The sequence below is a fragment of the Dreissena polymorpha genome, chromosome 15, assembly GCF_020536995.1.
Source record: "Dreissena polymorpha isolate Duluth1 chromosome 15, UMN_Dpol_1.0, whole genome shotgun sequence".
NCBI classification, from domain to species: Eukaryota; Metazoa; Mollusca; class Bivalvia; order Myida; family Dreissenidae; genus Dreissena; species Dreissena polymorpha.
In genome coordinates, this window is record NC_068369.1 from 53,898,953 (window position 1) to 53,914,883 (window position 15,931).

At 35.0% G+C, this 15,931-nt stretch overlaps 1 pseudogene; it reads left to right on the forward strand.

Annotated features, from left to right (window-relative positions):
* The first annotated feature begins 2,834 nt into the window (after window positions 1-2,834).
* LOC127859758 (uncharacterized) lies at window positions 2,835-5,215 on the forward strand (annotated as a pseudogene).
* The last annotated feature ends 10,716 nt before the right edge of the window (window positions 5,216-15,931 follow it).

The window sequence follows — 15,931 nt, forward strand, 5'->3', positions numbered from 1 at the left end:
GCTAATCCCTTTATTGCCCCCAATTAATAATCCGATTCTACTTCTCGTGTGAACCAGTGTTGCTTATGACACCTTATCAGCGATTTATCGGCTAATTATTGATTTTATCAGGCCATGGTGGTCTTCAAGATAGTGGTCGCTTATTGCTTTCGATAGTTGTATTATAATGAAATAAATGTTGAAAATGTGTTTGCTTTTGTCTTTGTTTGAAACGGTTTACAAAACATTTTTTTTTGAAAATTAATTCTACGTCATTAATGAGTCTTTTACATTCAATGTTTAGTTCCAAAATAGCGGGATAATCCGAATGTGCAATATACCAAAATTGCAACAAACAATCCAATAAGTGATACCCATCCTGTCTAGTGTAATTGGGTGTAATTGTAATAAAAACAACGAGGTGCTATGCATGACAGTTTGACCCTACTCCAATTAAGCTAAAAACAACGAGGTGCTATGCATGACAGTTTGACCCTACTCCAATTAAGCCGCGACAATTGACAAGTAAGTTTACTGTAACCCGTACTTTCAGTGTACTGGATAGCCTCCCCTGCGTTAATGTTTGCCATTGAAAGTAATATAATGAGCAGACCTGTTTACTTCTACGGATTCGCCGTAGTTACTACGGATTATTTGGCTAAACTACGCACTACGGATTTGTACTGAAAAACTACGGATCCATCGATCAAAATGGTCAAATTTCAGTTTTTAATCGTACTTTGGCTTATTTTTTGCGGGTAATTTATCAATCATAATCATTATGGCGCTTGTGTAGTAAGAAACGTTCAAATTCAAGCCTCCCGAGGAACGAGAGCTGATCGAGCTAGTCGAGTCGTCACCGAACGACAACTGACTTACGTATTGGTTCGCAAATTTAGCTGAATATATACGATTTTACGTTGCTAATCAGAATACACATCTCTCTCTCTATTGCGGAGAATACCGACGATAGTCGATGTATCGGGATTGAGCATGCTTGTTTTTACACACGTCCAAGATGGCGGCAAGCAGACGAGAAATTGCGATCAACGGCGAAAATAATATATACCATTCATATTAACAACGGATTTCATATGATCATTAGGGAATAATGTAATGCGTGTGTAAATTAACGCAAAATACTACGTTTGAGATAAAAAACAACAACAAATATTTATCAGAAATCTGCACAGTGAATGTGCGTCACGGAAACGAGTGTTGGAAAATTGGTGTTCAGTCTACTCACAATGAGTATCGTTCGAAAATGGAAAGAGACAAACATGATTTGATTTATATGTTAGTGGATATGTGTATACTCAGATTCATATGCATATTCTGCTTTATTATGTTTGTTACGCTGTACAGTTTAATGAAATAGCATTGAACTGAGGTTGTCAAGTGCAAGATATTGACAGGTAAACAAATAAAATATATTATTTTAACTCCATTTAATACATCATTAACACAACAAGAACACTAAAGGGTGTTTGTCAATATTTGTTTATGTTTTCCCCTTATGATATTTAATTTAAAAAATACTGAATGAAATTAATAGCTTCTCTTAAAGAGCTTATGATCAAATGGTGTATTTAAGAATCTATAGATTATTGCAAGTTTAATATGCATGTGGATGGATATTAACTAAATATTGTCTTCATTGTAAGAAGATGTTAAAGCAGTACTTTATAATATAAAAATGCTGTCAAACATGCACTTAAAAACAATTTTAATTCTGTTACTTATAATCAAATTTATAATGCTTAATGTTTCCAATTTCATGGTTTATCGCGCTATTTTATCCAATTTCATGGTTTATCACGCTAATTTTCCCAATCCAAATGGCACAGGCTGTAACAAATAAAAGCAAACAAAAATCACTTAACAGATTAAATTATTAGCAGGTAAATTCATCTAATGCTTTATTTACCATTAAACTGATATGTGACCCAGTCATGGTGTTTTAATGCTCAAAATGATTGAAAAGGTTAAAACTACTGACAACAGCCCAAAACTACTGAGAGATGCCCTCCATACTACTGAGAAGCAATCGGTAGGGTAAACAGGTCTGAATGAGTATTGTTGTCTTAATGTTCCATTTGTACTCTAAAAAGATGAATATTATCTTCGTTGTTTGCTATTGTCTTATTTAATAAAACTGTTATTGTTATGTTTTAAATTTCATGCTTCATATCAGATGTGTTATGTCTTGAATAAAAGTACCTATTTCCGAACAGCGTCTTATTCCGAACGAAAATTTAAACATTTAAAAACAATATAATTCAAGCATGAACTCTGACATATGACATCATATTTATGACATCATAACTTAACTCTTTCCGTTTCTTCCATGTTTGAGCGGCAACGATGTTTAAATTTTGAAGAATCTCGGAAAGTCGTTTCACCAACCAGTCAAGTGAGTTGAATTACGCAAATCTCAATTTCACCTTCACTAATTCCTAAGGTTACATGACGTCATTTAAGTATTTCCCCGATCAGGTTTTGCTATTCTATTGTTAGTTAGGCATTTCCCAACTAGTGTGTATGTTCTATTATTAGCTTCCACAAACAAAAAAGGCAAAAATCAAGTGTTCGGAATTACAACCGATATATTAAACGATGTTCATTATTCCGAACGAATTTTTTTTAAGTGTTTATCATTGAAGTTTACTGCAATAAAGCAAAAACTTCCAAGAATATTGTTTTATAAATTACCAAAACTTAAAATAAAAGGCTAATGTCTTGACACATGAATTCGTTTTATTTTAGATATTATGAGTCGTCAATTACAAGCAAAACGTAAAAAGTACGACCCAGAAGTGGTTGGTCGCGCAGTTGAAATAATAAAATCGGGTACAATGACGCTTGGCCAGGCTTCCAAAACGTATAAAATACCTAAAACAACACTCCATGAACGTGTCCGTGGGAAGTACGCAACTGACCATATCGGTGCGAAGACCGTCCTCAGTGCTGGCGAAGAGCAACGAATTGCCAACTCGGTGGTCCATATGAGTAGGGTTGGCTACGGTCGAACAAGACATGAGCTGTGTACGGTTGTCCAGAAGATTATCAATGACGCTGGCAGAAAAACCCTTTTTCTCGAAAACAAATCGGGACGGCAATGGTTGCGTGGGTCTTTTAAGCGTCATCCGTATTTGTCCGTCCGCACAACTATCCAATAAGGGAAGGAGCATGCCGTCATTACTACAGAGAAAATTCAGCGTTGGTTTGACGAATTTGAACGGTACGTTAAGGATGAGCTCAAAGATGAAACTCTGCTGCTTGATCCTAGTAGAATCTACAACGCAGACGAGACGGGGTTCTCTTTGTGTGCACACAAGAATAGTAAAGTTGTTGCAAAAAAAGGAGACCCCGTCGTATATCATTTTGGCAACTCGGACAAGACTCAGATGACGGTGATTGCAGCAGCAAGTGCTTCTGGTCACTTCGTAACGCCAATGATAATTTACCCTGGCCAACGCTTCGCATACGACCCCTTAGATGGCTTTGAGGAAGCTGCGTTTGGTCGTTCTGAAAACGGTTGGATGGACTGCGAGGTTTTCGTTTGTTGGCTAAAAAACGTTTTCATACCTGATATTAACGCCCGCCAAGTAAAGAAACCTGTGTTGTTATTGATAGACGGGCATTCTACGCACATCACAATGAAAGCATCAGACACGTGCCTTGAAAATGGAATCGAGCTTTACTGTCTACTTGAACACTCATCACACTTGATTCAGCCTCTAGACCTCAGATTTTTTGGCACACTTAAGGCAGCATGGCGGCAGTCAGTGCGCGACTGGCAAACCCATAACGTTGGTCAGTTCGTTAAGAAACAGAATTTCGCGAGAGTGTTCAAGCAAGCTTGGACTGCAAGTACAACGGTTGAAGCTGCAGTGAAAGGTTTCCACGAATCTGGCCTATTCCCTCTTGACCCGACCAAAGTGATGCACTCTATGAAACTCCAGCCAAGTGCAATATTTTCAGGAGAGCAGCTTCTCACGTCGTCACCAGCCAATGATGTTTCGGTGAGCCATCATAATCAGCCTGGCGCCTCACCCGTCCGTGTGGAAACGTTACCTATCCAACCAGTCGCCCCGTCTGTCACCACACTAGACCAATCTGTGGACATACCGGTATTAGTAACAAATAATTCGGTTGCCCCGTTGGAGAGACAGCCCAACCAGTCTGTCACTGCGACTGCCATCGCACCTTCGGAGAGTCAGCCCAACAAGTCCATGACTCCGACTGTAATGCTACCCAACCAGTCAGGCGCCCTGTCGGATATTCAGCCGAGCCAGTCCGTCACTCCGACTGTCATACTACCCATACAGTCAGTCGCCCCGTTGGACAGTCAGCCTAACCAGACAGACACCCCAAATATCATGTTAGACAGGCCATCGGTCACTAATGATGTATCGCCAGTAAATAAGACAAACTCACCTGGCTACTCTCCCTTTTCAAAGCATTTGAAATTACCGACATTATCGTCACCCACCGAAAAGCAAAAGCCAAACGTCCAACGGGTTCTCATGCCTAAAGCCATCACAGGGTCTACCTATCGCTCTCTGTTGCAGGAAAAGATACAGAAGAAAGAGAAAGAACTGCAACAGAAAAGTGAACGAAAAAGAATAAGAGAAGAAAATAAGAAAAGGAAAGAGGAAGAGAAAAAACAAAAAAAATGCTGAACAGGAAAAAAAGAGAGAGGCAAGAAAGGCTGAAAAACAACGCAGACTTACCATGAAAAGAAGAAAACAAGAGAACGAGGCGGCAATTCTTCGGGAAATCAATGATTCGTTATCAGACAGCGACGTCCAAGTTGAGGCCGGCAAATGTTTTACGTGTGAGAAGACGTATGACAACTTTATTGAATGCACTAACTGTGGCCGGAGATTTCATTTTGCATGTGTTGACATAGAAAATCAGTTGATTTGCGATGAACTTCCTTTTGAATGCAAATATTGTTGAAATTTGAAAGTGCATAACTGTTCAAATTGTTGAAAATATGTTCTTGTTTTGATTGATTTTACATTTTTGGAATGCACTTTGAGTGTTCGGAATTAAAACCACCAATGTTCGGAATCGAAACCAGTGTTCGGATTTAGCATACATCACTGCCTTTCCTATAACCCAAAAATAATAGTGTACGATGACCCATACACGCAATCGATGTTTTTAAAAGGTTCCGTATGCGTTGTTGATTCTAAAAATAGCATCGATTTTCGGAAGTGTGGTTGCGTTTCCGAACTGTAGATTTTCTTGCTTACATGTTCGGAAATAGGTACACCCGCTCTATCACAGGGTTTTTTTTTACTAAGAAAGTGACGCCGATATTCGGCGTCTTCCCCTACTAGAATTTTTCCCCTAAAAATACCATTTCCGCTCCAAAAATATAATTTTTCACCAAAATATAATATTTTACCCTCAAAGAAATGTTTTTTTTTTCTTTTGGGAAGTCGACACTTATCCAATTTGTACCATGTACAACGATCTCGCTCTCTCTCTCTCCCGACGAACACTCAAATCTGGGAATCCCAGTGATTCTATATATAGCTCTTAAATTACGTCATGGAAACCGGGCAACTAATCGTATTAATCATGCGACTATTTTACTGGATTCCGGTCTTGCGGGAGAAGGGTGTTTCGTCAATTAATTACCGGAAACTAGTCGAATTTTCATCCGGATTATGTGAAAGCCAAGATATAAACGTTAAAACAGAAAAATGTCTCACAATTGGCGTTCATACACGAACAAAATAAAACGTCCGCACTCGGAAAATATTAATTGCGTTGACGCATTTTTTAAGAATGAATCATCAAAAACCGTTGAAACCCAGCAGAATTCGGAGGTACATGTAATCAACATCGATTAATACTGTGAAAGTGAAAGTAGACAATCGGCAGCTGCCGCACCTTTCCCTTCCAATACTGTAGCAGATCTAGATCGTCAACCCATTCATCATGAAATTGACATCGTTCCCCGGCCCCAGTTGAAAACATTTCCCATTATTAGATCTACGCCAGCAACTTTATTTAGGACTTTGACTTTAATATCATACTTGTTCATGTGTTTAAGAACAAAAAGGTCAGAGACATGCCTCTTTTTCTAAAAAAACAACTGAAGTCTGAAGGTGTGTTATAGACATCCCCAAATATGTCTCTTTCGCGCTCGATTTTCCCCTTTTACCCAGCGTCCAGCGTCTTCCCCTTTTTCTAAAAAAAAACCCTGTATAATCAAGAGTTTTTGTTAGTACTATACTGACTACAGTAAAGGTGGAATGTCCTGCTTTTTGGTCAAATGTCCTGACAATTTTTTATGGAATGTCCCGCTTTGGACCTAAAAAATTCTGGCATGTATGGAAATATATATAGTGGAGCTATCCTACTCACCCCGGCGTTAGCGTTAGCGTGCAAATGTTAAAGTTTTCTGACTACCCCAATTATTTTTATTGTCCCTTGACATATTGCTATCATATTTGCATACGTGTTTACCAACATGACCCCAACCCATAAACAAGAGCAGACAACTCTATCAAGCATTTTGTCATAATTATGGCCCCTTTTCCACTTAGAATATGCAGCAAATGTTAAAGTTTTTGTACTACCCCATTTATTTTCATTGTCCCTTGACATGTTGCTTTCATATTTTGCATACTTGTTTACCAACATCACCCCAACCTATAAACAAGAGCAGACAACTCTATCAAGCATTTTGTCATAATTATTGCCCCTTTTATACTTAGAATATGCATATTATTGATAAATCTATGTTAAAGTTTGCATACTTCCCCAAATATTTCCTATATCCTTTGACATATTGCTTTTATATTTTGCATACTTGTTTACCAACATGACCCCAACCTATAAACAAGAGAACTGTATCAAGCATTTTTACATAATTATGGTCCCTTTTACACTTAGATAATTGAACATTTTGCTTAAATTGCCATAACTTCTTTATTTATGATCGCATTTTATTATTACTTTGACAAAACAACACTTACCTGAATACCACAATGAAACCCACCCAAACAATACCCCACGCCCCTACCCAGAATCCCTTCCCCACATTATTCCCCCTCTCCATCTCCCACACAATTTTTTTTTTGAAACATGTTAAAAAACACACACATATTTAGTGTTATTATTTTATTTTTGAAAGACCGTCCAACCATCCCACCCAAGCTATTGCTATCAAACTTGAAATATAATCTTATTAGTTTGTTTTATGTCTTTACAAATGTTCAATAGATTGTTTAAAATAGACCTGAACTCAGAATCGTCTATACTGTACTACTTCTTTAAAACATAAGCGATCAATATGTTTCAATTATGGTCCTCTTCCAGAACAAAATAGAAAAAGATACCGGTATAACCATTATCTATGATTTTGTGTTATAACCCCAAAATAACCTTTATCTATGATGTTGTGTTATAACTCCCAAATAACCATTAATGATTTTGTGTTGTAACCCCCAAATATTTCATAGTTCATTTTATCTAATTGGTTTCCTTTTTTACTGGCATCCGTGTGCAGTTTTCATAAATGGAACAGAACTGTGTAGGTTGTAAAAAATCTGCTTCATCTTGTTAGCGTAATTTCATATTTTTCTCAACTTCAAGGGGAGATGATTCTGAACTTATTCTTACGTTGCTCATTTACGATAGGGGTTTAGTACACATTGATATGAAAACACTGTAAAAGTTTTAATGAGTTTACGAATCCCCCACCCTCTCACACATATACTTCATGGGCATAATAAAAACAAAACATGGTTGCAATAAAACAGCATATTTATTTAAACTAAAATGTCTACATCAAAACAAAAAGTTAACATAGAACACAAATAAAATAATTTGATTCTACTGGGGCTCGAACACACACACATCGCCAGTTACGGGGTCTCTGATTTAGAAATAGGTCATGGGGTTCCCACTTTAAATAAATGTATCTCCATACCCTTTTTTATCCGATATTAACACGAAATAACGTATATAGTGGTACCTAATATATTAATACATATAAATACGTCATTTATTTAACGTCTCATGCAAGGAAATATATAGTAACATTAATTGCGAGGTATAAAAAAATTCAATTTCAGACTTGATTGTGGTTTTCGATATAAGACCTTATTGTGACATTTGATTGCATTACCTCCCCTACACCCCGTCATAGTAATTAAAGGTGCCTAGAACGCGGGGTTGTATACAGACCCCGTTTTTAATATTGACCCCTTCAGAATAGTCTGAAAACTACAGAGACCGCGTAACTGGCACTATGTATTAGTATATATATATAATTATTTATTATTATATATATATATATATATATATATATATATATATATATATATATATATATATATAGGGGGGTTAAACCAGGCTATCCATTTCCAAATATATATATTCACTTACAGCATTCGGCCATCTGTAATCATTCTGTGATTGGTGTATTTTATACATTATATAACCGATTCTCGTAATGTCACAACATATAACGAAAACAACAAAATTCTCCAAATTGCACATTGTTTCCATTGTATGGATGCAAAATGAATGTCAGAAGTAGCCTCACATATTTTGGTTTTTGACAGTGGCTTTCGAAAATGTGTTTTTTTTGTTTACATAATATTTTGGTTCATGTTTCTAAACATTCGGAACAAAAGATGTGTTATTCAGTCTCATTCTTTACTGATAAAACATAATTTAATCAGTACACATTCTAAATTTGCAACATTTGCCCTTGCATGTTTACAGTGAGATTTCTGTATGCATTTAATTATCAATATTTATCTTTTGTGTCCTTCATATTCAAAACAGTATAATTATTTTAATAATTTAGAACAATATTAAATTTGCATATATTGTTATACCTTGAAATTTGACCTTAACCTGTTATTGAGGGCCTTGATTCTTTGATTTGACGACCTGGACCACGTATTCTTTTTACTTATGTTATTTTTATATCGATCAATGCAATACGAATCCTTAATTCAGACAAAACGTTGACTTTGACCTTGACTAATTCAGGATGCCGGTAGTTTGACGTTAACCTTGACTTGTTCAGGATGCCGGTAATATATCTCAAATATTTAGAAAACATATTTATGCCGTACATTGGTAAAGCTCTATACAAATTGATGCGGGTTGATTAAATACATTTGACACGGGCTTTGAACTGTTATCTAGGGCATAGGGCCTGGTTCTTAAGCTGGTGACAAACACTGATCTGACTGTCCATGCGCCCTCTTAAAGCGTTTTATAATCACTTTTCTATGCGGCATTTGGCAATCTTTATTCTTCATCGATTTACAAAAATGCCCACATTTAAACTGCCTGTTAAAACTTAACATTATAGCGTGTTTCTAAAATGTCGGAAAACCAGATTCAAATTAATTGTTTTGTATTTGGCCTTACGAACAGTTCTCTGTCAGGAAGGACATAATTCTTTTCATGTGACTTGTGCTTTCACTGAAATGCACTTGCTGTCAGTGTAATGAGAAGTTATACGATCTTTGAAGGCCCACAATTTGATAAAATCAAAGTTGCATTCTTGGTATTTATTGTTATGTGTTTAGTCTAGAGTTAAAATGATAATGGGTTAATTATGAACTTTTCTGAGAAATTCTTAACGTTCTTCTTCTTAGCTCACCTGAGCACAATGTGCTCATGGAGAGCTTTTGTGATCGCCTTTTGTCCGTCGTCCATCGTCCGTCGTGCGGTGTCAGCATTTGCCTTGTTAACACTCTAGAGGCAACATTAATTTCCAATCTTTATGAAATTTGTTCAGAAAATTGGTCTCAATGATATCTTGAATTAGTTCGAAAATGGTTATGTTTCCTTGAAAAACATGACTGCCAAGGGGCGGGGCCTTTTTCCTTATACACGTATGACTATTTATTGCTATAGGAAAATCTTGTTAGCACTCTAGAGGCCACATTTATTATCCGATCTTCATGAAACTCGGTCAGAAGATTCATCCAAATAATGTATTGGACAAGTTAAAAAATGATGCCGGTTGATTGAAAAACATGGCCGCCAGGCAGCGTTGTAGCCACGCTGAGGCACGCTGAGGCACACCGAGGCAGTTGCCTCAGCTACAATTTGCAGAGCAATGATGAGATTAAAAGGAAACAAATGAAATTATATGTCAAAGAATAACATCTATATAAGAAATTGAGGCAATTTAATGAATTTAAGGCACAATGTTATTCACAAACAAATTTTATCAATGAGTACAATTGGTTCATGTTGAGGCAGATAATTATTTGAATTTGTTGGCTGAGGTATTCAATCAGTGAAGATGGAGACAGGAGCGTTGAATAAGCGTTCAATAAGATTGATATTTAAAAGTTGAAGAATAATAAAACATGTTAAGACAGTGAAAAAGTTTGTCACAATTCTTGAAACATTATTCGCTAAAATGTTTGATAGATCTGTTTTCTTCATATTAAAAGGTAGATCTATATTATTTTAGTATTTCAAAAATAAATATATCATGCACATTATATTATCCATATACATATTATGGCTTGTATGAGAGAGCTGCTTAACACTTTTCTCTTTTTCTATCTGACTTCAAGTGAATTATATGACCATTTTTCTGTAGTTAAGGTTGTTACATCATTGTCACTCCAAACACCGGTTATGGTAACATAATCTAAAATTGACAATAAACTTATAGCAGATTTCTTTTGTTAACTTTCTTGATACTTAACGGTCATATGTAGTGTCCACGATTCCGATAATTTAGGTATAACATGAGGTTTAAATAGCCTTTATATGCACCAGAGTCGTTTGAGGTATAACAATTTGTCAAGGGGGCATACCCCCGAACCCCCTAGAATGACCTAAGATACTGCCTCGGCTAAAATTTTGGTCTGGATACGCCACTGCCAGGGGGGCGGCGCATTTTTCCTTATATGTCTGTAGTAAAACCTTGTTAACACTCTAGATGCTACATTTATTTTCTGATCTTCATAAAACTTCATCAGAAGATTTGTCCCAATGATATCTTAGATGAGTTCGAAAATGGTTTTGGTTGCTTGAAAAACATGGCCACCAGGGGGCGGGGCATTTTTCCTTATGGCTTTTGTAAAACCTTGTTTACACTTTAGAGGCCACATTTATTTCCAATCTTCATGAAATTTGGTCAGAAGATTGGTCTCAATTATGTCCTGGATGAGTTCGAGAATGGTAAAATTTGCTTGAAAAACATGGCTGCCAAAGGGCGGACATTTTTCCTAATATGGCTATATATGGCTATAGTAAAATCTTGTTTACACTCGAGAGGACACATTGACTGCCCGATCTTCATGAAACTTGGTCAGAAGATTATCCCAATAATGTATTGGACGAGATAAAAAAAAATGATGCTGATTGGTTGAAAAATATGGCCGACAGGAGGCAGGGCCATTTTGCTTATATGGCTATAGTAAAACCTTGTAAACACTATAGAGGCCACATTTATTGTCCTATCTTCATAAAATTTGGTCAGAAAATAGGTATCAATGATATCTTGGATGAGTTTGAAAATGACTACGTTTGCTAGAAAAACATGGCTACCAAGGGGAGGGGCATTTTTTCTTATATGGCTATATATGGCTATAGTAAAATCTTGTTAACACTCTAGAGGCCACATTTATTGTCCGATATTCATTAAACTTGGTCCGAAGATTCATTCAAATAATATCTTGGACGAGTGCACAAATGAAAAAAAATGAAAAAATTTAACACTCTAGGGGCCACATTTATTTCATTTATTTTCGGTAAACCCGACTTGCAGCGAATAATACAATCAGCTGACATTATGGAATAGAAATTGCTTATTTTAACTATTTTTTCGTGATGTTGATCTTTTGGGTAACATCATGTGTGAACGCAAGAATAAAATTATATCAGATACTATAAAATATAAAGTAGATAGCAGTACATCAATATTGTTTTTTTTTTAAGAAAAACGTACATTTCTTGGTAAAAAATACCATCTTTAAATCAAACTTTTTTATAACTTAATTTTCTTTGTCAAATCTGTTTGCAGGTATTGGACTGGACTGTAAAAATGTAATGATATAATATATCTGGATGGTCATTCAAATGTTCACAATTTGATATCGCATGGATTTTGTGGTTTTAATCATTTATTTCTGGTAATTCAGTGTAAATTTACGGTGAAGCTGAATTAAAATATAAAATGTGTAATTAAAATCCATATTTTTTTATTAATTTTATCCGATTAAATATTAGGTTTAATCGATTATATATTTTATGGTTTACTTTAAAAATCAAAGCGCTGAAGGCACTAAAGTTCTTCGCTATTGCATAATCTTAGACGCAACTCAGTTTTCAAAATTATGTTAGAGCTTTTTATATCGCAAGTTTGAAATGAACACAACCCATTCACATTTATAAAGTGTGTATATTAAAACACATGTCGAGATGTGTGTGCACTGTTTATCCTAATATTTATGTTATAGAGATAACTTAGACAAAATAACAACAATATGTCTCTTTTTTCGCAATTGGTTGCTGCACTGGCAACCATCTTTATAATTTTGGTTGCTTTGCTACAAATAACAAGCCTAGAATCATGTTCATGTTGTGTTATGTGTATCTAATACTTTATTTATTTTCTTTAAATTATTGAGCAACAATTTAGCCGACATAACAGACTTTAAATGCATCATGTCTTGTTGTGAGCCGGAATCATTTCCTAGGCCTAATTGATCCACAGTCGCCAATTTGTATTCTATGTTTAATTGGATTGAGTTGTTCAAGCTTTGAAATGTTGCCCTGCTTATTAGCCCAACTGTAACCAACTTTTGAAATTTAGTTTCCTGGGCTTAAATCAATTGGCCCAGGCTAACAGGCAACCACTAAACCTGTAAGTAATTCATGATGTAAATTCTGACAGTGTATTGAACTCATTCAATTTGCAAGTCTGAAGACATTAAAGGGACATTTTCACGTTTTGGTATATTGACAAAATTAAATGATTTTATAATTTTGAGAGTTCTGTTGTCGTTATATTTTTTTCAAATTACGAGGATTGCTTATATAACCCTTGTCAAATAAAAACGCACTTTTTACCAAAACACACATTTAGCGCACTTAAAAGTGCGTTAATTGTGTGTTTTTTGTTAATATGTGCGTTTTCAGCGTTCAAAAGTGCATTTAAGTGCGCTTTTTGTGCGTTTTTGCTTTTCAAGTGCGTTATTTTAGTGAAAAAGTGCGTTTTTGTGTGTTTTCTTCATTTGTTAGTGCGCTTTTGAGTGTAGATGTGAGCAAAATGTGTGTTTTTTATCTAAGAAGTGCGTCTTTTATTTAGGAAGTGCGTTTTTTTGTGTGTTTTCTTCATCTGTAAGTGCGCTTTTGAGTGTAGATGTGAGCAAAATGTGTGTTTTTTTATCTAAGAAGTGCGTCTTTTATTTCGGAAGTGCGTCTTTTATCTAAGAAGTGTGTTTTAAGGTTTACAGATGTGGGTTTTTTCTCACAAAAGTGCGTTTTTCTATTTTGATGTGCGTTTTTTTTAAGCATAAGTTAGTCTTTTATTTCATAAGTGCGTTTTTATCATATGATCTGTTTTAAACGGATGTATCTAAAAAGACACATGTTTAACACACTTCTTAAAAAGTGCGTCTTTAACAACCGTTTAGCAAATGTTGTACAGAAATTGAACAAGAAACAAAATTGTTGCAGGCTCTAACAATTTATTTACATCAAATGAATAAACATAGACATATATCTCAGTAACCTGTAATAATATAAGGGGCAGTTTGAATAATTACTGGTTGTCCATATTAACCTGTTTAATGTTTACATACTTTATCATACAATTTCAATGCATACCCTATTGCTTACGTTTTAATCTCAAACATTTCTAAAAATTTCCACCTTAATCAGACTGTGGGTAAAAAATTAAAAATATTGAAAGTGTCAAAAGTATTATGTGGGCTTGATAGTATCAATTATATTTCCTCAACATAAATAAATATTTGAACTTTCTTATACTGATATTTATACCCTAATACAATTAATGTCTACCACATTGACCATAAACATACATTTTAAAAGGCAATTAAAATAATATTTATACTAATAATAATATTATTTGCTCAAACCATTCAGCATGTTATATTTAAATATTTACAATTAAATATAATGTGTTAAGGGTGCTGTGTATTATTCAATAAATATTTTGGTGTTGAAATGACTGCCTTATCAGTATTTCTCAAATTATGTAATTTTTGGCTTAGACACAGCATGGAATCAGATAAGAGAATAGCCAGTCCCAGTTCAGTCCTCCTTCTAAGCCTAACTAAGGGGTGTTGATATACTTTTGATTTGTTCAGGCACCATCTATTTGAGAACCACAGATAGGAAGTTATAGGTACATGTATCAAGTGAACAACATTAAGACTTATTATTCTAGTGTAAAATGTCTTGAAATACTTTCAGCATGAAGTATTGTGTGATGAAAAAAATGTGTATTTACTGCAATGTATAAATCAACAATAAGTTTTTTGCAAAGGAGATTAAAAGTGGGTGGTTAAATACATATAAAGTGAAATGGTCTAGTTCAACAACTGCTTGTATTTTTGGAATACTGAAGAACAGTCTGTTGTAACAGGTTTGTATTTTCAATTCTGCATCCCTTTTTTATTTAGTTTATTGAATTAATTATGATCATTATCATATTTATGAATTGTCACTGGGAAATGTAAATGGATGAGTAAATGTAATGCAATTTTAAGGAAAAACAACACCATTTGAATTATTATGGCTGTATTTAATGGTTATTGTCATCTTAAAGTTAGTTATACCTATTTTTGGTCATTAATGAACAGATTTTTTCCCCCATATTAAATGAGAACTTTTAAATTTAAAGATTAAACCCCATGATGACCGTGATTACCTTGATCAGAAGATCCTTTGGAAAGAATGTGCATTATCACATCGCCTGCCATAAAAGGGAGCAAAAGGGAGACTACCTGATGTATGGACTTGAATACCAGGTTTTACCCTGCACAAGCTGGCCGACATGAGGAGAACAGGAGTGGGAAAACCGCGCCCTCTCCTTGACCAAGAAAAGCTGGATTTGTTTAGAGGTTAAACTATACAGGGTACTGGTTATTGCATTTTAAAGGTGTCACACTTCCTTCCAGTCCACACAGCAAAATGAGACCACGTATCTTGGTACATTTTCGAACAGTATTTTCTATCAAACGTATTTATTTATGAAAAGCGTTAAGTCACATGTGATCAGGGGATTAAAATTGCAAAATAAACAACCAAAAACAACAAGCAAACAAACTATTTTTTATTTAAATTTATAATTTTTATAGCAGCGAGAATACCATAACAGCAATATTCAACACTTACATTATAAAATATCTTTCAGGACCTGATCAAATGAGATCATGCACGAGACGCATCGCGCAAAGGCCATGCCAGTATAATAGTTGCAAAGAAGTTTGACCGGCTGGTGGCAGACGTGGAGAGAAAGATGAGAGCTGCACTCCGCCGCCTCAAAGAAATGCTGACAGGCCTTGATTGATATGCATCTTTCTTATGTATATAGCTGTTCGTGTGTATATACTGTACATGTTATTATAGTATGCTATTATTTTTTTGTTTATTTATAATCAAATTATGTTTATATTTATTTTTTCAAATTGCCATTGATATTTAATAACTCATGTATGTTAAAAATGTTAGTGTACATTAAAGTATAAAATTGAATTATCTTGTAATTATTAAAATACACAAATATATATGTTTATATAATTATTGGTTTTTATTGCATACATGTATCTGAATTAAAAAATACTTTTAACAGCATATAATTGAATCAACTGTTAAGGCAAAAGATGCACCTTTAACGCACATGTGTGCTTTTTGTGAGTGCGTTTTTTACTGCCATTCATGTGCGTTAATTGTGCGTTTTGTGTGG